The sequence below is a fragment of the Cryptomeria japonica genome, chromosome 3 (assembly GCF_030272615.1).
Source record: "Cryptomeria japonica chromosome 3, Sugi_1.0, whole genome shotgun sequence".
NCBI classification, from domain to species: domain Eukaryota; kingdom Viridiplantae; phylum Streptophyta; class Pinopsida; order Cupressales; family Cupressaceae; genus Cryptomeria; species Cryptomeria japonica.
The window spans coordinates 465,557,269-465,580,953 of NC_081407.1; positions in this window are offsets into that span (position 1 = coordinate 465,557,269).

Here is a 23,685-nt window from a genome sequence, read left to right on the forward strand (position 1 = left end):
TGATTTGAAGACTACTTGGTTATATGGAAGACATTATTCAATCACTTGGTTTTGGCAATTTGGTTAACTGTTTATTCGGGTTTGCATATTTTTTGTTGCCGACAAATAGGTCCAGGATAAGCACCAACAGTCATATCTATTCCAGATCAGCATAACATGTTATGGAGATGATTTATTATTATTGTAAATGTATTGAGTTGACATCATGCGTTAGATATTGATTTACTTGTAATTGATTTTATTGTAATATCTTTTAGTGAACCGACCTATTCAATTGGTCTTAGGCTATGGTATAAATGTAAGATCTCATTTGCAAGATCGAAGAAGTAGATGCGAAAAGGATTGCAATAAGGTATATGTAAAAATAAGCAGAGCTATACACGCATACATCATTTGAAGGTTGAAGGAAGGATTTTATGAAGGCAATCTAAACTAAACCGGTACTGTATCCAGCATATGAAGATGTTATTTTGAGCAGTACATTTCAATTGGATTTAACCATCCAATTGTAGTCAGTGTGACTCTCATTTTGCGATTGAGCAGTGAGCTCTAGGCAGCTGGCCTTTCTGCATGTGCAAAATCCATATTGTAAACATTTGAATGTGGGTAAGGCTTCCAACCGTGGTTTTTCCCCTTACAAGGTTTCCACGTACAAACATTTGTGTTATGTGTTGTGGATGTTATTGTCTTTTTTGTTTCATGCATTAATCTTTACCGGTATTGCAATTAACTGTTAAGACTGTCTACCGACATAAAGTTTGGTTTACCGATATTAAGTATTAAGTATTGGTTAAGCTAATTTTGGTTGAATTTATTGGACAACTGATTCAGCCCCCCCCCCCACTCAGTTGTCTTTGGGACCTAACAAATTGTGTTCCCAAAAATGGATCCTATACATGGACCAATAGGAGGGAAGTATTCACAAACATATCAAAAAGAATAGATTATTTTTTTTTGGGTCCAGGATGGTTGACAAATGACTATAGATGTGAGTCATCAATATCACTGATTTCAGCATCAGATCACTTCCTCGTGACTTTGAACATAAAATCTCAATGAAAAAAAATAGCAAAGGGATACTTTAAAATCAAAAGCATGTGGTGGAGGGATCAGGGACTTGTAAATAAAAATAGAGGAATGGTAGAAAGAAGGTGTTGATTAGTCAAGTACCATCAACTTTTGATTCAACAAATAAATGACTTTTCTTGAAAACAATATTAAAGTATGGAACAAAGAATATGTAATGCTCCGCCAGGAACCCCGAAGGAAAACCCACAACAAGGGTGAAACAACTTTTTTAAAAAAGTATAAATATCATAAGTGCATTTACACAACATGCACGATAACACAAGAGGAAGACTTACACCATAATTCCTTAAGGGTTACCAATGAAGAATTAACTTCAAGAATAAATTCCACAAAAATCATAAATCCACATATGCATCATTAACTCAATGATCACAAGAAGCCACAAGCAAATAAAGATTCATCATAGAAAGATTGAAAGGATACAATATAATTCCCACTTCAATAAGCATTTACTAACATTATCAAGGAAACTGATAAAAACATCCCCACATAGGATTACATTGATTGAAAGGATACAATATAATTCCCACTTCAATAAGCATTTACTAACATCATCAAGGAAACTGATAAAAACATCCCCACATAGGATTACATTGCTCTTCCAATACATAGCTTCTCAATAAACATATAAGGATAGATCTCATCTCGTTACAAGGTTACATAAGATCAATGATACAATGATACAATGACCTCAAGGGTCTCCAAATAACAATAATCTTGAAACAAGAGATGAAGCATGAGTCACGAACCACAGGAACACTTACAAAGTCAATCCTCGCATGAAGGTACACATTCAAACATCCGATGGGAAGTGGCACTGCCACCCGACCATGTAATTCCCAAATGGAATCACCCCACCGTGCTAGGAGATAGCTGAGGACCCTCAAACAAGCATAAGCATGACATGGTCGAAAAAACAATACGGCTCCATGATAACACATAATGACCCCACAAAGATCTGGGTGATTCAACATCACAAACACACAAATGAACCAAATGAGAGAATGTCATTACATAGCTTAAGATGGATACCATGGTACAACCTCCATAGGTCTCAACTCACTGTCCTAGTAACCTCTCTCGAACCTCCGGTTCCAACTAAGTCTCATGTGGACCCTACCAGCCTTTCGTGAAGACAAGGTGGTTGGTTTTCCATTCCAGGCCTTCTCGCAACATTATGAGCCCTATACTAGCACTCACCTATGCACGAGGTACAATTATCTTATTAATGTTATGATACTACCCACCTAATCAATTCATTAGATTACCAGTTATTATCTAGCTTTCACTGGGTCGTAATGCCTACCACTTTGGGTGCAACCCCCAAGAGAAAGCCACTCTCTCAAAGGACACTAAACAAACATGGTCACTCCCCAAGGACCCTATGGAAAAGCAGACAACCATAACACCACTATCAGAAACAAGTGGTCAAACAAGGACATACTGACTCTTGGATAACCATAAGGAAAAGACACTACATGGTTAAGACAATGAAGCCAACATATATCTCTTGGTCAAAGGAACCAAATACATCTCCACAGGACGACTGAACCACAGACCAAAGCAACACATAATACACTTGCAACATCATTGATTGAAAAGAAATGAAAATAAAACATTCTTTCAACAGTCACATTATTCAATTTCCAAATCAAAATTCCATCAGGAATGAAATCCACATTAAACATTCAATCGGTTATAACATGAATTCCTAACAGGCATTTAATTCATTTCCAGAAAATATCCAAATCTACCAGTTTGAATCTGTAATTCATGCCTTGATTTCCATTGATAAATTTATTAACCACATAATAAAAATCACATGAAAAATCACCATTTATGCTTAACATAAAACAACCACATCAACATGTTCACTTAATAAAATTTAAATTAAATTTATAACATATAATGATTTGCACTGGTATGGCACATGGTCAAGCGGTGGCAAAAGCCAACCCGCAGTAGTGCTACTGCCGAGGCAATAGACACTACCAGTCTGTAGTGTTGCTACCACTGGTAATAGCCCTACCAACCGGTAGTGCTGCTACCGCTGGTAATGGCCACTACCGATCGGTATCACTACTACCAACCGGTAGTGGTATTGCCGACCGGTAGTGCCGCTACCAACTGGTAGCACTGCTACCAACTGGTAGTAGTCCTACCGATTGGTAGTGTTACTACCAACCGGTGGTAGTCCTACCGACTGGTAGCACTGCTACTGCGTAGCGGTGCTTCCGACCAGTAGTTCTTCTACCTACGGGTAGCAGACACTACCGACTCACATGATGAGACAAGCCCATCACGGGAGTGGTAAGGTCTACGAACAAACCAAAAACACATGCCTCCAAGGCATTCTAAAACCAAAAGGTCACAAAATCAATAACCACAAATAACATTCCATTTCCATAATTATTTCACGGGCACACACATACAGTGCCAATTTCCAAAATTTCAAAGAAAATTTACTAGCAAGGTAGATGGTGAAATAAACACACTGGAAAGAATGACTAGCCAATTCTTGACAATAAGAAACAAGGATGCAACCAGCAAACCCAATCTAAAATTCTTTCTTTCCAAAGAAGAGGTAAATCAAGAAGTTGTTTGCTATGAACAAATAACACACAACAAAGAAGAAATGAACAATTCCTTTCCTGAATGCAACCATATGCTAATAGCATCACAAAATCAACTATACCAGGCAATCTTTCTTCCATTTCAACATTCCAAAATGAATCTATAGGCAAATTGCATTTTCCAATCACATAGGAAGAAAACTGAAATATTCAAAATAAAATCAAAACATCAAAATAGATTATCCAACCTAAAGCAAAGGCAAGTAAGGGAATGAAGGAACGCCGGTCTTACAACCCAGGTTGAATTTCCAGCTCCTCTAGGAAGTTTTTCCAGAATTTTCTCTCCAAAAATTCTCTTCTTCTCCTGCCGTGAATTCCCAGAATGGATGCCCAAAAATATCTTTTAACCTAAGCTTATAGGTTAAAGTTTACATCCAATCAAATCTAAATATTTTACAACTAAAAGGCAATCAGATTTATTTCTTTCCCAAAAATAATAATTCTTTCCAATGATTAAATTAAAAAGGCAAAATTTAAATGGAAAAGCAAAAAGGAAAGCTTTTATTAATTTCTATATCCAAAATACTTTCTTCCAACATAAGTATTTTACCTTTTTAAATGGCTAGGCAATATATTCATTTCGTTCCACAAAACACATTATGCAACTTTACACAATAAATTAAGCCATTTAACCATTTAATCTAGCAATCATTAATTTAAATAAATCAATAATCACAGAGCATATTAATTAAATGATTACTCCAACACAAGATAGCATCATCCATTTAAATTAAATAACCATTTGAATAAACGGAAACATGCAAAACCAAGACAGATCAAATGACGACTCTCAAATGACCAAACCAAGGCACCATGATACACATAATAGCCAAACGGGGAAACACAACTAACTAACAACACTCACATGAGTGTAACTGTGGGTCAAGATGGGGTACCACAACTATATCCTCCACTCCCATCAGATATATCTGGCATGCTTAGACCTGTGAAACCAGGTGGAGTCAATACCCTGTACCTACCCAAAACTAGTATCTGCAATATCCTGCATGAAAGAACCACACGTGCATATAGACCTATATATATATATATATATATATATATATATATATAGACACAACACACACACCGATGAAGGAGAATCATGATGTTCCCTGTCTCACCGGAGTGAGTGAAGGAAAATCATCCCCTTGCATCCCAATACACTTTCAAACATGCAACATATAAATAACTCATCACAATATAAGGGAAAAGTGTTAGTCCATGATAAAGATCCATAAAATAACATTATTCATAAGCACTGAGATACTGCATAAAATTATACACCGTAAATCCAGATAAAGCATGAAATAACATCGTATAATATCCGCATCAAAATACAATAATGTTCCACAGAACAGTCATTGAAGTAACTCAAAACATACAAAAGAGGCTGATCGAGGAGGGGTACTACAGAATAATTCAAAAACATATTTACAAAGAAAGAACAAGTAGAAGCCAAGCTAGAAAGTATAAATGAAAAAAGTCATAAGGTATGTAGTTTTTGCCTACAATTGCATCAAGGAGGAGTTGAAAGAAAGGCATAATGAACTATTGGCTAAAGAAGAGTTGTATTGAGAGACAAAGCTAGGGAGTACTGATTGCATGAGGAAGATGAAAATACCAACTACTTTCATGCCACAACCTGAGAAACAAGAAACATAAACAAAGTGGAAGGTATATCAGCTAAGGATCAAACAATCATTAAAGACAGAGAGGTATTGGAGAAAGAGGCAATCAATTTTTTCCATGCATTATTGGCAGAAAGGGCCCCAAGGGTGAACATAAAGAAGGATTCAATTTTAGATTGTATTTATGATATGATCAATGAAGAGGACACTAAGGAGATAAGTTGTATTTTTTCCAAAGACTACGTGAGGGTGACAACCTTCCAATTAAGCCTTGACAAAGCACATGGGCTAGATGGATTCCCTGCTAAGTTTATCAACTATGTTGGCACTTTTTGGGAGATAATTTGTGGAGGATGGTTGAAGACATTAGAAGAAATAAGAAGTTTGTAAAGGATATAAATAACATAGCCATTGAGTTAATCCCAAAGAAAATAGATTACAAGAGCATCAAAGATTATAAACCCATTTCCTTATGTAACACAATATACAAAATCGCTGGTAAAGCCTTGGAAAACAAAGCTGGGAAAAAACACATAATTAAAAAAAATGGCTTTTCTATAGGGAGGGAAATCATAGACAACATAATCGTGGAGTCAAAGGTATTACACAACTTCAAATCATAAAGAAATAAAGGTTTGATTATTAAGCAAGATGTGAGCAAGGCTTATGACCAAGTTCATTAGGATCTCCTATTGGTTCTTATGAGAAAATTCGGGTTCAATAACGAATGGATAAGAATAATCTCGACATGCATATCCATGCCCAGATTCTCAATAGTTCTTATAGACACCTAAAATTGTCTCGCACTTGTGAATGCTAATTTTACTAATTATTCCTCTTTATCAATTAAATAATTTTAATTATTCAATTGATTTGACCTTATTCTTCCAATTAATTAATCCTCTATTCAAAATTCAAAATTCAAATTTTCCTTTGATTCTATAATTAAATAAAATTTAATTGTGCAATTAACTCATTTCCCGTCCAATATTAATTAAATAATTTTTTTTAGGTAAATAGTAGCTAAGGGGTTGCACCAGATTTTAATAAAGTAAGAGGAGTTTACATCATGGATGGAGGTCACTAGAGCCTATAAATAGGCATGAACTTAGCCAAACTTACAAAATATTGCCCTTTGTCCCAAAAAGAAAAAAAAAACACTCGCGACTCTTACTAGCTATAAGTCTATGCACGGAACATCTACAAGAGAGACCTCATAAGTAGGGTTTGAAACTGAATTAAAAGCAACACTACTAGGATTTTGCTCCAATTTTAGCATCAGAACAATGAAGCATATTGACTGGGATCTAATTTTTCTTTCTTTTTCATTGCACCATTGTCCAATTTTCCCCATCACCATCTTCACCCTTCAATTTAGTTGGAGAATCCCCATCCTCAAAGGGCATATCAAAATGATGCTCATTATTCCCCTCAACTCTCTAATTGTTGAAGGAGCATCAAATACCTTAAGGCTATCCTTTCCAATTGATGGTAACCCAATTTTGGCCCCTGAGATGGAAAACTTCAGAGCTGTTGGAGAATAAACTATATTCTTTGGAGGATCCAAAGGATCATCTCTACAGTTTGATTGATCCTTTAGAGAGTCAACCTCTTTGTCCACATTATTCCTCTCTAGATCTGTATCCTTCTCCACAAAATAGTGGTGGGGAGATACATCCCTCCACCAAGTAGCTTGATTATCTTTCTTGCATTTAGAATATTGGGCAGCCATATGACCAACCTTATAACACATTAGGCAATGAAAGGGAATACCTTCATAGTATATAGTCTGACTCTAACATCTACTGCAAGTATTAAGGGAGAACTCTACAGGTAGATGTTTGGTGATGTCTATTACAATCAAAATAAGAGCATAGGTTGTGTGAAGGTGACTCGAGGACCACACGTCAATACTCAAAAATTTCTCTAAAGAGTTTCCAATAACCTCAAAACAAGAGTCAATACAAACCTGCAATGGTAAGTTTGAGAGTATTACCTAGTGTGCGATAAAAAAGTGTGTGCGAATACAAAGGGGTTAAAAAACAAGCTAACTAACCAAGCATACACAAGACATCATACACCTCAAGATTAAAATTACAAAATCAAAACATAAATAAAATGATAACACAATGCAAACCAAATTGCCCTCTTTTATTTGATTATTCCTTGATTTTATGTGTGCTCGATGATGTCTTTAGATGGTCAATATTGCTCCATGATTATTGCTGTAAATGATAATGGATGTGGGTAAAATATGAGATATGAATGATGAGTGATAATTCCAGCAAAGTAATGGTGTGATTGGATGAAGGTGGATGAAATGCAATGAAAAAGCGGGGGTTTAAATAGGAGATGAGAGGAAGAATAGGGGGTGAGAGAATGCAACACTTGTCCTCAGGGAGGTCAAGTGGCACTCCAAAGGGAGCCATGTGGAAGAAATTTCCACACTTGTCCTCAAAGGCTCAAAGGGAAGAGACAAGTGTCCCAAGGGAGGGACACATGTCTTTTTGGGGAATAACCACCCAAAAATAGGATATTTTACAATATTTGGAAAATAAGGAGGAATGTGCACACATGTGTGAGGAGGTTAGGAGGGAGGGTTAGGATAAGGATAGGGCTAGTTAGAACCCAAGGGTAAGAATAGGGGGTAGGTTAAATGGGGGTTAGGCTAGGTAGTTAGAAGTTAGGAGACATGTGACATATTTAAATAATTAATTAATTATTGAAATGAGGTGAGGAAAATTAATTAATGAGATATGATAAAAGGCTAATGAATTAAATAAAATAAAGAAAATTTATTTTATTTAATAGAAGAAGGGCTAAAGGGGATTTCATTAATTAAATGGTTCTAGATTATCCATTAATTAATAAAATAAGGCTATAGAGTAATTAATAAAATTAAATCAAATTTTAGGTGTCTAAATTTTGCCCCTCTTCGTGGTGGCACTAGAATAGCATCAGTGCGGAGAAAAATAAAACACCCATGACTTAAAGAAGAGGGAGCGAAGCAAAAATGCCCTAGACTTGACTGACGAAAGGATGGAGGACACGCCCCCCTCGAGAGGGTGCATGGGGAACGAATCCCAGGCAATGTCTTGAAAGAAAAACTGCCCTAGTAGACAGGAAAGAAGGAGATGAGAAACCTGAGAAAGAGGTGAAAATGACATCCTAAAAGGTATGCTAAAAAAGGTCCAGGAGGGCCCGTGATGATGGAAAGGAGCATATGGACACCTTATATACCCAAAATGGCCAGAATAGGGCTCATTTGCGCACGTTGATTGTGAGAATTGTGAGCTTTGAGAGAGATTGTCATAGCTTTTAGTGCATTTTTTAGCTCATTGTGCGTGTGGATGAGATGGATGAGCAAGCGAGACCGAGGCATTGGGTGGACGTGGTACGCAACATGAGGCAACATCGAGTGTCGGACCGTGAGGTAGGCCCCTAAAACTCATCTTGTGCTTTCATTTTACTTGTGTTTTTAGCATTTATTACACTAGGGGACGCGTTCCCACCGGATCATGTTCGACGAGTTCGCATTAGGGTACTGCGGGAACGTGATCCTGTGATAGCGGTTTCGCATAAGGGGGAGGGAAGAAATGGATTGCGGGATTGCGATCCCACCATAGTGGGTTCACAATCCCGCTAGGGGGGAAGGGTTCAGAAGAAAAGGGTCATGGGAAAGCGACCCACTATAGCGGGTTTGCTTAGAAAGTGATTGGAATGCATTCCCGTCAAAGCAGAACTAGTGGGTTTGCGAACCCACTAGTCAGAGGGAGGGAAAAAGGAAAAAAGAGGGAAGAAAAGGATAGGGTGAATCGCCGAAAAGGTGAACAAGATGGGAAAGCAAGCAAGAAAGAGGTCCTAGAAATTGACTAGCTGATTTGTCATGTGTAGTGGAGTATTGATATACTTATCAGCCAGGAGAGATGGTCGACTGTCTTGAGACTTGGCGCACAGTTGAGTGCTGCTGATTGGGCACGGATTGAGGTGATCAATTTTAGATACGTGGTGTGGATGCCCCACATTAGGTCACATATGACTATGCTCATAGCGTTGATCAAGTGATGGAGGAGTGAGACGATGACATTCCACCTACCAATAGGAGAGATCTCTATGATTGTAGAGAACGTGTATTGGATTTACAGATCACTAATACGAGGAGTACAAGGAATTGCTTGGAGAGTAGATCAGGTAGAGGTTGTGAGATTACTGGTGGGTGTAGATATTCCTTTACATCATGAAAAAATATCAATGGAGCAGGCACTCGCACTGACACCACCTGCTAGGAGGATTTACTTCTTTGTATGTGCCTTGGTTAGCGAAACATACTACCAGATCACGGAGGCAAGTCGGTCATACTCGACATGATCCTAGTTGTGATAGAGGTAGTCGACGGTGGACGATCGATGGCATGGGGTACCTTGGTGCTGGCGGAGATGTACAAAAAGCTCCATAACATAGTCTACCATCCTAGCTGCAGCTTCAAATTTGTTACACTTTTATAGGTATGGGCATGGGAGCACATTGATGTCACGCGACTAGTTGGTAGATATGATAGGGATCCAGCGCAGCCCACGGTATTCAGTTGGGGTGGTGGTCTCAGATACAAGGTCACAGATGACATTGATTATTGGAGAGTGACCTTTGACAAATTAACAATGAAGGAGATCACATGGAGGTCTTATATGGCGATCGCAGCATGGCTGAAGGATCTGAGGCACATCCCCTAAATGACCACTATAGGGTACATTATTGGCCGATGGGAGTATGTTATTGAGATGTACTAGTCAGATAGGGTGCAGAGACAGTTTGGTCCGGTACAGGGAGTACCCAAGGCACCACACAGATTTTGACGGGTGACCCATGAGAGGGTAGAAGAGTTCAAACCCTCGCTATAGGACAGGGTATGCATCATTGATGGGTGGACCCAGTTGGCTCCAGCATAGTGGGATTCGCGAGGTAGACCGACAGACGTAAGGGTGACAACAACTTATGAGGTCTGGTGGGTAGAGGTTAGACCTTGACTGGTTGGCAGGGAAAGATGGGTACCCCTCAGTGTTAGGAGGGTACAAATTTGAGCTAGAGGAGGGAGGGTTGGACAAAATAAGCCAGCCCGACGGTCAACAAAGAGGGTGGAAGAGGTAGTGACCCAAATGAGGTCTCGATCTGTGATAGGGAGATAGGGATAGAGGAGAGGGGAGGGAGGGGAGGAGAGAGAGGAGAGCGGAGATGGAGCAGAGGGTGGGGATGGAGCAGAGCCCATGGAGGTAGACCCACCAGTACTGTTCTCTACTAATAAATTTTCTCATCTACCTCATTTCACTTTATTTCTATTTATGCCACATCAGCCACTTCATGTCACCTCATCTCATATTATGAATAACTAATAGTTTGATTGCAATATTAATTAGCACAACTGCAGGTATGTATATTATTTAATTTTCTTTAGTTATACATTTATACTTTCATTATGATGATTACCTGATATGATTCGCATAATCTTCATTCCCTTTCCTCAACCTTTTTTGCATGTGTGGACATGTGTCATCTTAAGTTGGGGAGTGTTTTATGGGTCTATTTAAGACTGCATAATGATGTGTCCTTGTCCATGATGTGTTTTAATTTACTTGACATCATTTTTGAATGAGATAGTACTGATGTGAAAGCCTGTAACATGAGTGAGTATATGTTTCTTGCCGCCATAGTTGATGAAAGGTACTAAAGAATAAATAAAAGGTTACAGGGCATGAATTTTCAAATCTCATAGGATATATTAGCTTTGCATTTTGTTGTGGTGAAATTTTTGATTGTCAAGTTAGCCATGGGAGGTGCGCCTATCCATCATGAGCATGTGACTCATGACGCTTTGCTGCAAGATAACCAATGTGAACACTATTTCTGGACCTATGGGTGGATTGATTATATTTGGAAATTGACAAATTTTAATGAGGAGATTGCGCAGGAATTTATGCGCACATTCAGTGAAGGGGAGGCTTCTGTCAAAGGGTTACGTGTTATAGCCACAAAGCAGAGAATAGCTGAAGTCACCAGGTTGCCGTAGGATGGAGAACTATATCCTGAGGCAAAAGATGCAAGAAGTGCAAGGGCAGAGTTCACTCACCCAGTCGATGGACCTCTTAGCATGGACAAGCAATGAACTAAGCGTATATCTCTTCCAGGAGAATGGCCGCAGGTTGCATTTCATGAATGAAGTATTTAACATGTGATGGTAAGTACTCCAATCTGGATTCTGTTCATTTCAAATCATTGAGTCATCTGAGGCATGGTCGGAGGATGAATATTCCAAATGTCTTGTATCATCTAATCTCTATTAGTACAAAGGAGACACAGAAGGGTAGTACCCGTTCTGTGAGTCATCATAGATTAATCAAATTATTGGTAGAACGGTCTCTTAGAGATGTCTCGCAGATGTCATGGGGAGAGTTTGAGGATATCAGACAATTTGGAGAAGGAAATGTTCCTATTGCAGAAGAAATTGCAGTTCAAGAAGAAAATATCGGAGAAGCCTCATCTCCTAGGGTTTCTGCGGCAGCCGAACCTCCTATTGCTGAGGAAGCTTTGTCTATAATAGAAGGAACAATAATTGAGCCAAGTGTTGAGCAACCCTCCACTCAAACTCAAAGTGGGGTTGCATTTTATAAAAGGAAATCTAAAGAAAAATGCGATGCAGGGTAAGCAACCGTGGAATGACCTCAAGAAGTACAGGTTCCTCCTGCAGCTAAAAAATAAAAAATGAAGGAGGGTTTTCCTATAGAAGAACCTTCTACAACCACACAAGAATTGCCATTAAGAAGAAGTCATCGGGTTAAGCAAAGAACTTACGCAACAAGAGGTCTAGGTGAGGTTATTTATGTGGCAACATCAGAATTAGGGCATGACAGTTAGAAAGAGAGTAAGTCGTAGGAAGGACATGAAGCTGAAAGACTGACAAATTTAGCCCAAATAGCAGAGCAGTTTGAAGATCCAGGTGATAAGATCTTAAGCCCTTAGGTAACTGCTCATAGTCTCCCTTCATGTCTCACTAGCTTATCTGTTGCACTCACATTTTATAGACAGTGGGAAATAGAAAAGGCTAGGCTACAAGGGATAATTGAAAAGCAACAAAAAGAAATTGAAAAGAGGGACAACCAAATTGTTGAGTTACAAACTAAAGTAGATACTGTAGAAAACATGGTTCCCAAGTTAATGCAGTGCAGGCCTTCACTGAGGGTTTATGCTTTGTATCTAAAGGAACAGTATTTATGTTTTAAACTTAACCATATTGTTAGGGATCTCAGCCCTTCTTTGGAAACTCTGTAGGAGTTTTATTGTGCTTACCAAAGCTCTCCTATAGCCATTAAAAAATTTCTATGTGAGTTATATTTGCATAATTATGTCGTCTCTTATAATAATGAATGGAATCCCCTGCTGTATATTGGTGATATTCAATTAAAGGCATTGATATCCTGGATACATAATGAAATTAGTATGGGGGTACAATATAGAATGCACAGAAAATTGGAACTTGATTGTCCACTGCCACTGAGAGATGAGGCTTAAAACCCATGATGAATGTATTATGACTGGAAAAAACTGTTGAATAGATTTGATGTCAAAAGCCAAGTTTTATCATTGAGGGAGGAAGTATTTCAAGAGTATGAAAATTTGATTGGATCTAAGAATCAAACTCTAGTTGAAAATCTGACTCAACGTTGGAACAACCTTCCAGAGGATCTAAAGTAGGGTGAACCCCATTCATTGTCCAACTATCGTACAACCATACAAAGAGGTCCCAAGTATATCCGCTTGGGAAAGACAAAAGGTAATAATTTCCTACCTTTGATATTCCAGCCACTTATTCTTATGTGGCCATTAATGGGATGCAGAGCTATAGATAAATTGTATGATGAGGCCACGAAGGAAGCTAAGTGGGATAGGTTGGAGAATATGAAGGGATTTTATTAGAACCTGGCTACAAGAGGTGCTGGGGAGTTGTCATAGAAGGACTATTCAGAGTTTCTGGTGTGTTGTATCAGACTCTACTAGAGGAGAGATCCCAGAAGATTAGATAAGTTAGGAACAAGTTTTTCCTCAAATTTGAGGTGGCGACTCTATTCAACAAAATATTTCAATAAGTGACTCTGCTAAGGGAGACAATCCAGAAGGAAATGAAAAATTTATTTTTAGTTGAAATTAATTCAGGATGTATCGAAATGGACAACCATTTCAAAGAAAACCATTTATTCCAGATGGCATCAGGCCATTGGATCTCAGAGGATTTCAATGTGTCCCTACTAAGTGCATACTCCCTAAACTTTCACCACTGGTACCAAAGTTTCATGGAGAATGAGATGAATCAGCGATTGCATTTTACACATTTGTAAAAGATTATGAAATCGATGCAGAGGATCTAGTGATGAAGCTCTTCATCAGGACATTATGGGGTTATGCGAGAGAAGCTTATGAATCATTACCTACACAGACTATTTCATCAATGAGGGAATTTGAGCAATGGTTCTTATATGAGTTTTATGTTGAAGATGATGAAGAAGATGACATTTTCTATAAAGAGGACGAGGAATAGATTTGCAATATGCAAGAAGAATCATGCATATCCCCTTTGGATGCCTTCTTTGATTTAGAAAGATACGAGGGTGAATCTATAGCGGGATTGCTCACCAGGATGATAAACATTTATGTAAAAATACCCGTGGATAACATGCCTTCATTTTCAAACAAAATGGATGAATTAGGGATATCTCATGATCTTGAATTAAAGCATATATTTAAATCTTTAGAAAGACATGGTATTATTTGGACCCCACATGAGGTAGAAAATACAAGTTTAAAAAAGGAAGAGGGCATGTGTGTAGCTAAATGAAAAGGGGAGGAAGAACCATTTCTTAGTACAAAAGAAATTTCTTATATGTTAGAAAAGGAATATGAAAGGTATGTTCAGAAAAATGGTCCAATTTTTTTTCAAATAAAGCAAAGTAATGGATTAGGGCACATTTAGGGTGTGTTTGATGAAGTAAAATATGATTCCCAGAGAGATAATATATCAGAGGAAAAGATCAGTGAAGATAGTTTTCTTGTGGACAAAACAAATGATGATTCTTAGAATAATGAGAAATACATACATAACGATGAGTGTAATAAGGAGTATGTGCTTGAAAATCCTTTTGAAATTTTTTTAAATCTTCAGTATCATGAGACTTCACAGGAATGTGAGGAAATAATCTCTAAATGTGAATATTTTTTTAGTCCCTCTTGTGAAATAAACATTTACCATCTAGGATGTGAAGATGAAATGGATTTACATTCGGTATACAGATTTGAAGAAGCTCCAGTAAAGCACAATGATGAAGATTTTCTAGAAGATACTTTCAGTAAAGGTATGTATTGTGATTTGCCGCATGATTTCTTACATATTGAATCACAGGAAGATTCCCAAGGAGATAGGAAGGATTTTCCTATGTTCTTAAATAAATCAGTTAAAGAAAATACAGAAAAGGTCATGTTTGGAAATAATTTTAATTTTTCAACAACACTATATAGTGAAACTATGGGAGAAAAGGAAATAATGTCTCTGCATGACATTGTTGAAAGGGACATGTGCCCTAAGTCTTTATGTGAAAAGGGTAAGTCATTTCCAAAACACAAGGAAAAAGAAAATATGTTTAAAGATGATATAAATTTTTTATCAAGTTTAAATTATAGTAAAATCATATGTGATGGGTGCCCTAATTTACTATTTGAGGAAAATAAGATATTTTTCAAAAATGAGGATACCGTAAAAACGAACTATATGGAACATAATCCCAAAGGAATAAAAAGTTTTAAAAATTGCAACATAGGTTGTGTTAATCCTAATTTAGACATTTCATTGGGAGGCATGAATACTTTGCAAGAAAAAGGAAAGGAAAAATTTTTACCAAGTATTTTCCCTCAAGTGAATGTTGCAGAATATAAAAATGGGAATTTTGAATGGTGTTTTGAAACTCATATGCAAATGAAATTCACATATGACAAAAGAGATTTCAAAATTTTTCAGGAAGAAAAGGAATATAAGAATAAGGGTAAAATACTATCGAGATATAATTTATTTCAATTAAGGTTGATACAAGAGGATGAAAGAGATTATGTGTATCACATTTTAATCCAAATAACAAGGAAGTTAATTAAATATATTGGAAAAAAGTTTTATAGAAGGAAAAGAAACAATATATCAAGTAGTGGGAGTGGTAAAGCAAATAGTGTTTTCAGAAGGTGCATATTACTGCATGACCAAAATCAAGTATTTGACAGAGGAAAGGGAATATCGTCATTTTTGGGGGGCCTCGGGCCACCCAATTTTATTCAGAGGAACCTACAAAAGGGGTGCTATCTAATGGTCTTCTTTTCCAAAGATAACTGAGATCTCGCTATACTCACAGGGAGCATGTCTCCAAAAAGAGCCACTGTTGGACCCTTAAAAATTAAAATTTTTAAGGTTCCAGATTCATCCTAGGAAGCAAATCTCTCTCTGCAATTATTTAGATCAAGTATCTATTCCACTCCAAGTTCCCTACAACTTACTTTGATGCATGAACAAGGTGGTCAATTTCCAGGTATGTATATGGTTGCAAATACGGAATCAAGCCAAGTACGCCTTTTTGAACCATAACTTCTTCTCATCTGAACTCTGTTATGTCAAATTAATTATTCCTCTGTATTTTATGTATATATGAGGACCTATGTTTCAAATTTCGAATTCATACGATATCGTTTGATATGTTTTATGAGGCTAATCTAAATACAATTTCTTCAAATTTGCAATATACAATTTCAAAATTTTGTCAAAATGATTATAGTAGAATACTAATAAATTTCCTTTTGTAGGAGTATCACGCTGAATGAATTATGAAAGCCATTTTATTTATATTTTATAATTATTTTTATTGAGTATAATATTAATTAGGAAGTGTTTAATTTTGAATATTATATTTTTCCTCCAATTAATATTATAGTATTTAAATTATTTGTGTTACATGAAATTATATGATGCTTTTAAAACTAAAACAATTTTTGAGCTTGTATAATGTGTAGGATTATTACAAAAAAGAAATAAAAGATTTTACGTTTGAGCAAATCAAATGATCAAATACTTTATAGTTGGTAGAAGGAAGTAAAAAGTTTTTATCTTAAAAGGTGAAATATTGAATCATTTTTAAAAAATAAATGATTGGGATACATTGGGGCCCGACAAGTAAAAGCCATCGAGTATCGGCATAGGCATTTGAGAGCCCTCCCGATCCCCGATGGGGCGGCCATTGTTGTACAATGGGTTGACAATGAACAATATATTCATTAATAAACAACATATACATGTTTCCTTAATAACCTATTGAGTGCTCAAGCTGAAGTTTTATATATACATAATGTTGTGAGCTTTTACAGCACCTCAGCAAGAAAATGATTGGGGTGATGACAAGCAGCAGTGAACTGTTAAGTATATACGATCTTCATACATAATCAAGTAAGCTCAGCAAATATTAGAGAAGCGGAGAGGCTATGATGAGAAGTATCACCAACAACAACAAAAGTTCATTCACGTTTTTGCAATTCAGGCCATTTTTTGGGCTTGAATATGAGTTTTAAATGGTGAGTTTTGTCTCTCAACAGAGGCCCAAACCATCCACCCTACCTTGAAGGCCATTTTTACAAGATTTTTGATATTTTTGGAGTGTCGGTAAGCTCAAAAATGGCCCAGATTTGAAAGTGACGGCCTGCAACATTTCAGTAAAAAATATATATTGTTTTATCCTTAACAAAATGATTTCTGATTTGTTAGTATATCTTACTATATTTCTTTTTTTTTGTGCAGGATGTTACACATGGGAAAAATTAAATTTCTAGGCACATTAAGGAGCATGGAGTATATCTTAAGATAGGATGACAAATTATTTCTACTAAGTGCATATTAAGGATATTTTATTCTTTAGCTTACACGGACACAGGAAGTATCCTTTACTTAAATTTTTTTAATATTTTTGATATTGCCATTCATCATTTGCAAAAGCATTTTGGTAAATAAAGACTTGTCTACAACATTTGACATGATAGTATTTTGACATTATCCTTTTGAGAAATTATAAAGGGATATATTTTAACATAAGAAAAATTACATTTTGCAAGTGCTCTTACCATGAATAATGTTTTTAACTCATGATGACCTAATATATTTTAACATTACGTTATTATTATTTGCTTGTAAATATTTTCACCCTAAGTGAATAAATGATACATGTATGTATTAGGGTTGATTTTATGCGGAATCAAAGTATGAATTTTTGTAAAAGTATTTTCTCGGAGGGTTAAATATTTGGATCAAAGTGAATTATGATCAAATTTTACATATCTGAAAAGATATAGTTTTTAATGCAAAACTTAATCAAAGGTAAGTCATGATCTATTTTCTATTTAAGGAACTTGATTGGTTCAATTTATATGCAGGAACTTTTATCAAAGTTTGTAAATGAGGAGCTTAAGCAAGAGTGGAAGTGGAATTTTATCAAAGTGAAAGATTATAAAGAATATTAATAAAGCTTTATTTAGTGTGTATTTTAGGGATTCAAATGTAATTATCTCTATAAACCAAAGGGTGTGTCCTTTGGAAAAAAAACTGTCTGTAACTCCCTCCTATATGCGAAAGGGTGTGTCCTTTCACATATGTCTTTTGGATCAGGTATTTATAGGGAGTCTTTTTCAATTAAAAGGAGGAGACAATTCACAATCCGTGAGGCTGCCAGTAGGGGCTATGGGATGTCTGTATTGGAGAAGTCTGTAGGAATGGAAGTATCATTTTGAGCAATCACTGTGTAATGGAGTATCTGTAAGTGTAGCTATTGTATGCATTCACTTTCCAAAAAATAATATACAAGATTCGTTGTTTCAATTCCAGAATTCGTGTATACTTTTGTGTTGATGAATTTCATTTTGTCCTCTTGATAAATCTGATAAAGGGTTTAATACAGTGTGCCACCACAAGTTGTTATAATTGAATATAAGATTTGCTTCTTCATGGTCTTATAGCACTTAATGGAACCTCTGTATTGATAGTCTTGTGTTACAAGTTGCCTGAAAACTATCTCAAGAGTTTAATTGAATTATTTGTCCTCAAAGTATCGTGCATATTCCTGGATAGAGGCACTGGTCTGTTATTTATTTCTGAGATTTTGATTTGTATGCATAAGGTCCTTACAGAGAAACATTCTTCTATATCCTATTTGAACTAATCCTTGCAGATTTCATTCAAGTCCTGAAAGCATTTCATTTTCAATATACAATAGCTTTAACATACACTTTTATTCATATTCAGTTTTCAGTTTTCAAAGTATTCAGCTAAAGCACATGATATAGCATAGTTGCACAACACTAATTTGCTAGTTGTGTAAACTTGCTTAGAGGCTTAAATCCACATTTAAATAACTCTTTTGTGCTTGAGAGGGAAGGGTACACTCGCCTAGGTCTTGTGGAGCCTGAAGTGCGGAGGGATTTGGTCTTCGACCATCCCTGTTCGTTGGCCAAGGCTGATTGGATTTCCTAAGGAGTTGGCAAGTCTTTGGGTTTTCCAATATGTGGTTTTGGGCACCAACAGGAGGCACGATACAAGGTACTATAGGTGATTTTCAAGTCAGTGATGTTGGAATCCAAGAACAATGAGAGGGGGGGTGAATCCGTGTTCTACCAGAATATAAGATTTTAGCCTTATCAAAGCATTCATTCATCATCTGGTAAACATAAATACATATAACTAAAACAAATAATGCAGCCACATAAATGAACACCATAACATGGAGAATTTATACATGGAAAACCTCAATGAGAAAAAACTTCAGTGGGATTTGTGACCCACAATATCAATTCTTTGGCCATATGAAGAGATATTACATATAATAGGGGCCTTCACATGCAGGAAGGAACACTTCCTAGAGAACACTGCTCATCACCAAGAGTCTCACTAACTACAATCACTTTCTGATACAAAACTACAAAACTGAACTCATATAATGCATCTTTTATGCCTGATTGAGTTCCGGTTAAGGCTCTGATTGCTCCGTTTCTTAAACCCTAAACCCTTGTCAAAATAACATACACCTTATGAGTACCTTAGAAATCATCTATAGATCATTACAAAATATTTCTTTCTCATACAAATGATCTGGCATACATGAACTTCGCATTTCAAATCTTATCACCAATGTTATATCTTAAATGACCTAATAGACTGACTTACATACCCTTACAAACATTTATGCCATATGTCGGCTTACATACAAAATGATAATACATGTTGGCTCAATACAAATATATATTAATTATAAAATGCTTTATCAGATACTACCCTTTGCCGGATCTCCAAGTGATGTTAGCTTCCCATACTGGTACCTATCTTGTCGGTTACCTTTTAAATCCTTGATGCCGGTGAACAAAAATATGTTAACAATTGCCAACAATCTCCCCCTTTGGCATTGATGGCAATACTCATGTGAAAAATGGTTTCAATCTGCCCTTCTGATCCTGAAATGTGATTCTGCTCCCCCTGAGCTATATATACCATCTGACATATGATCCATACATATTTCTCCTTGCTATTTTTCACATACATCACTCCTCCTTTGGCATCAATGCCAAAAACTGGTACAAAGAATGAATAAATCAATGATTTTTTGTACAGGGGAATGTCTCCCAAAATACTTACTAGATTTGAATGAGCTTGAAGATTTCCAGGAAAGCATTCTTCAAAAACTCCAAGTATGTGTCCCAACTATATTTGAATGTCCCTAAAATTGACACAAGTCCATTTAGGACATATGCATGAGATTCTTGTTCCTTGAGTTCTGTCGGTGTGGGCTTTCCCATCATATCTACACACTCCTTATTATGTACATACAGTGTGTCCAACTAGGGACTCACTAACCTTTTGAGCTCTTTAGCTCTTCGTATGATTTTATCCCTGTCTCTTTCAAAAGCTGAAATTTGGACTTCAAACAACAAAATTTTACCATCTACAGATGTGGCTAAAGAATTTACTCCATCAAAGTTATTTACGATGCCTGCAATTGTATTTTGAATATCTTTAATGCTTTTGTCTATACCTGCTGTAAGTAAACTTGAATTACAACATACCTGATAAATATTTGTACATTGCCTCAAAGCATCATCTATCATTTTCAATCGATCTGCTATTTATACTTTGTCTGATTCAATCGACTGATCAAAAGTGGCCTTCTTGGCTTGAGAAAACCGGTCCAGAGCATGACCGTTAGAGATTTGTTGCAATGATTTAAATTCCTTTGAAATATGCACTGTCAGCATTTTGAGCTTGTCGAATGGACTTGCTTCCTTATTGATTTGGCATTCTGGGACTAACTGGTGCAAAATTGGAATGGAATGATCAATTATTTGCTTTTCCTCAGTCCCTTCCTTGATCATTTTCTGAGATGCAATCATCATGAGTTTGGTTGAACTCATCTCTGTTATGCTCTTCTGCTCAACATTTGCAGTGGTAATTGCCAACAATGTAGTTTTGGCTATCGATTCTCTATTAGATTCCTCTCCCTTTTTCTCTGATGATTGTGTAGAAATACTTATCTCAGTTTGAACTTCCTTTTCCTTCTCTCCTTCCTGATTTTTCTCTTTATCTTTCTCCTTCGGTATAATTTATTCTATATCATCTTCTTTTGCATCGGTGGCTTTGCCACTTGGTGAAGCATCTGTTACTATCGGTTCCATATTTGTTGTATCCACAACCTTGTTCATTTTGATCCAGAGGACTATTGTCCTCAACATATATAACTTGTTCATTATGTACACTAGCTTTTTCTACTGGTATCTCCTCTTTATCTTGTACATTTTCTTCTGTCAGAGATTCTACATTTAATTTCTCTACATCTTTCAAAATTGTGGATGGGCTATCCACTACACCTTTTCCTTTGCCATCAACCGGGATGTTTGAAATGTTAGACTTAGGATTAGCTCCGGTGATGTAAAGAAATCAAGGTTGTCAATAAAGAATTTAACCCATGCCTCGTTGGTTTCACTAATTATTTCTTTAACTCTACCTTCCATAAGGCTATCTGTCCTATGCCTACTTCTAAAAATTATTCTATTCGCAGTTTCAAGACACCTATCCATCTCCTCCGGGGTAATTGAACCACAATTAGTTAATAATGCTTGAATCTCTATGTGTCGGTCTTCCTCTATAGAAGATAGTCTTCTAGCATTTAGATTATTATATAACTGTGTCGGTATTTGCTTTGCAATCTCTAATAAAGCCTTCTTATATATGTTGTAACAAAATTGCTTCCTCAATTTATTTTTGCTCATCATCATCCAAATGTTCATAATAATTTTGAATGTTCTTTAACATACCATCCTTTGTTATCTCATCTATTAATTCGGCACAAGACATAGGTGGAATAATAGTTACATTACCGGTTTCAATAGCTTCATCTATGTCTTCCTTCTTCTTCTTCTTGTTGGATGATGCAGGGGTTTCTTTTACTGGCCTTTTCTTCTGAGTAGGCATCCTTTCAGCTGGCTGACTTGCCAGTATCTTAAGGGTTACCTTCCTTGCCAACTACTTCCTTGTCTTCTCATCTTTCTCCTTTGGATCTTCTACCTTCTTTCTCTGCACCCTCTTGAAAGATAGAGGAATTTCATCCTCAGTCTTAGTATCTGAAGTAATTGGTGCAATGAGAGCTTCTGGTTGTTTCCTCTTCTTGAATTCTTTGGCAGATGAGGCATCAATTATAGTCTTAATGTCTTTTGAGACTTTTTCAACAAATTGACTTACTTTTCTCTACTGCATCTCTCTTTTCTTCTGATTAAATTCGGTTTTAACTTCAAGTTCTTTTTGCTTGGTAGTTCCAAATGATTTTTCAGATTCATTTGCCGGTGCATCAATAAGAATCTTAGCATATGCATCCAAAATGCTTGCAACTACCTCATAACCCATTTCCTCAATCCACATCTTCCGGTGTATCACAACTTCCATAAGAGTTTCATCCTTTTTCACCATGAAACAGATTTCAGTTGAGTATTTATCAACTATGTGCTTTGGAATTCTTTCCCTCAACTTCATGGCGTTCTGAAATGATTTGAAGTATCCCCAAACTTTGTCATCTCTTTGGTTCTCCAAACCAGTGATAGCACCCTTAATTTGCTTGCCTACCGGTATATCGAAGGCCCATTGCCTTTTGCCTAGACCTAGTATCTCATTCAAAAAGAAAAGCATTAGGCACACTATCAGATTTCCATACTAGAAAAATCCTTTCTTTTCCCCCTTGATCTTTCCTAAGTTCATAATCAACTCCTCTTTCATTCATTCACACAGATCATACTTTTCATCCTTCTTCAACATTTGATATGTAGTAAAAATGCAAGATCTAGAAATAGAGTTAAGTCGGTTAGATTGGGTTACCTTGTAACCTATAATCATGTTGACAAATTTGACATCCTTGTCAGTAATGGTACTGACTCTCATTGATCGACTATCAAAGGTTACACCTGTGAGCTTGTTGATTTGATCATTTGATATCTTCTTCTCTGGTTTCCGACCTATCTGAAGTAAGCCGGTGATAGCCTTGATTGCTTCCTTGGTGATCTTGTGGGGTCTATCCAACCAAATAAATTCACCATGAACTCTGCTCAACACATACCAGATTATTTTGTCCTCAAACTCAGGATATCCAAGATTCCGGTTAACCCTAGGTCTACAATATGTTTGAATTAGGGTTTGATGATTCCAGAGTCATTCAACAATTCAGATATGTACATTGATTTGATCTCAATTGTTCCCAAGTCCTCTAGATTGTAGTGGATGTAAGCTCTGACATTCTCAACATAAACAACGCCTTCGTGAACCCTCAAAAAAGCACCGACCGAATCATCCAGAGTTACAATATGAGGGCATCTTTTGAATATTGGTCTCAGATGGTCCTTAACCTCTACTACACTGGGATTTGCAATGAAAGTGGGGACAAAAGAAGAACTAGCCTCCATTTCGAATGATTGAATTGCGAAAAATACTTGGAAATAATCATCAATGACAAACCCTAGATATCTCCTTTAAATGTAGTTGAAATCATTGATGGTTGCTTCTGATCTCTTTGAATCGCCTTTGACTTGCTCTGTATCGCTCCAAATGCAAGGTGAACATACTGAAGTGAATTCTTCCTTTTATCCTTTGAAAAACCCTAATTTTCCATCGACATAAATGCCTTCCGGTGAGACATACCGGCTCTCGATTCAACATATATATGCCGGATAAACTTTCTCAGATGTCTGAA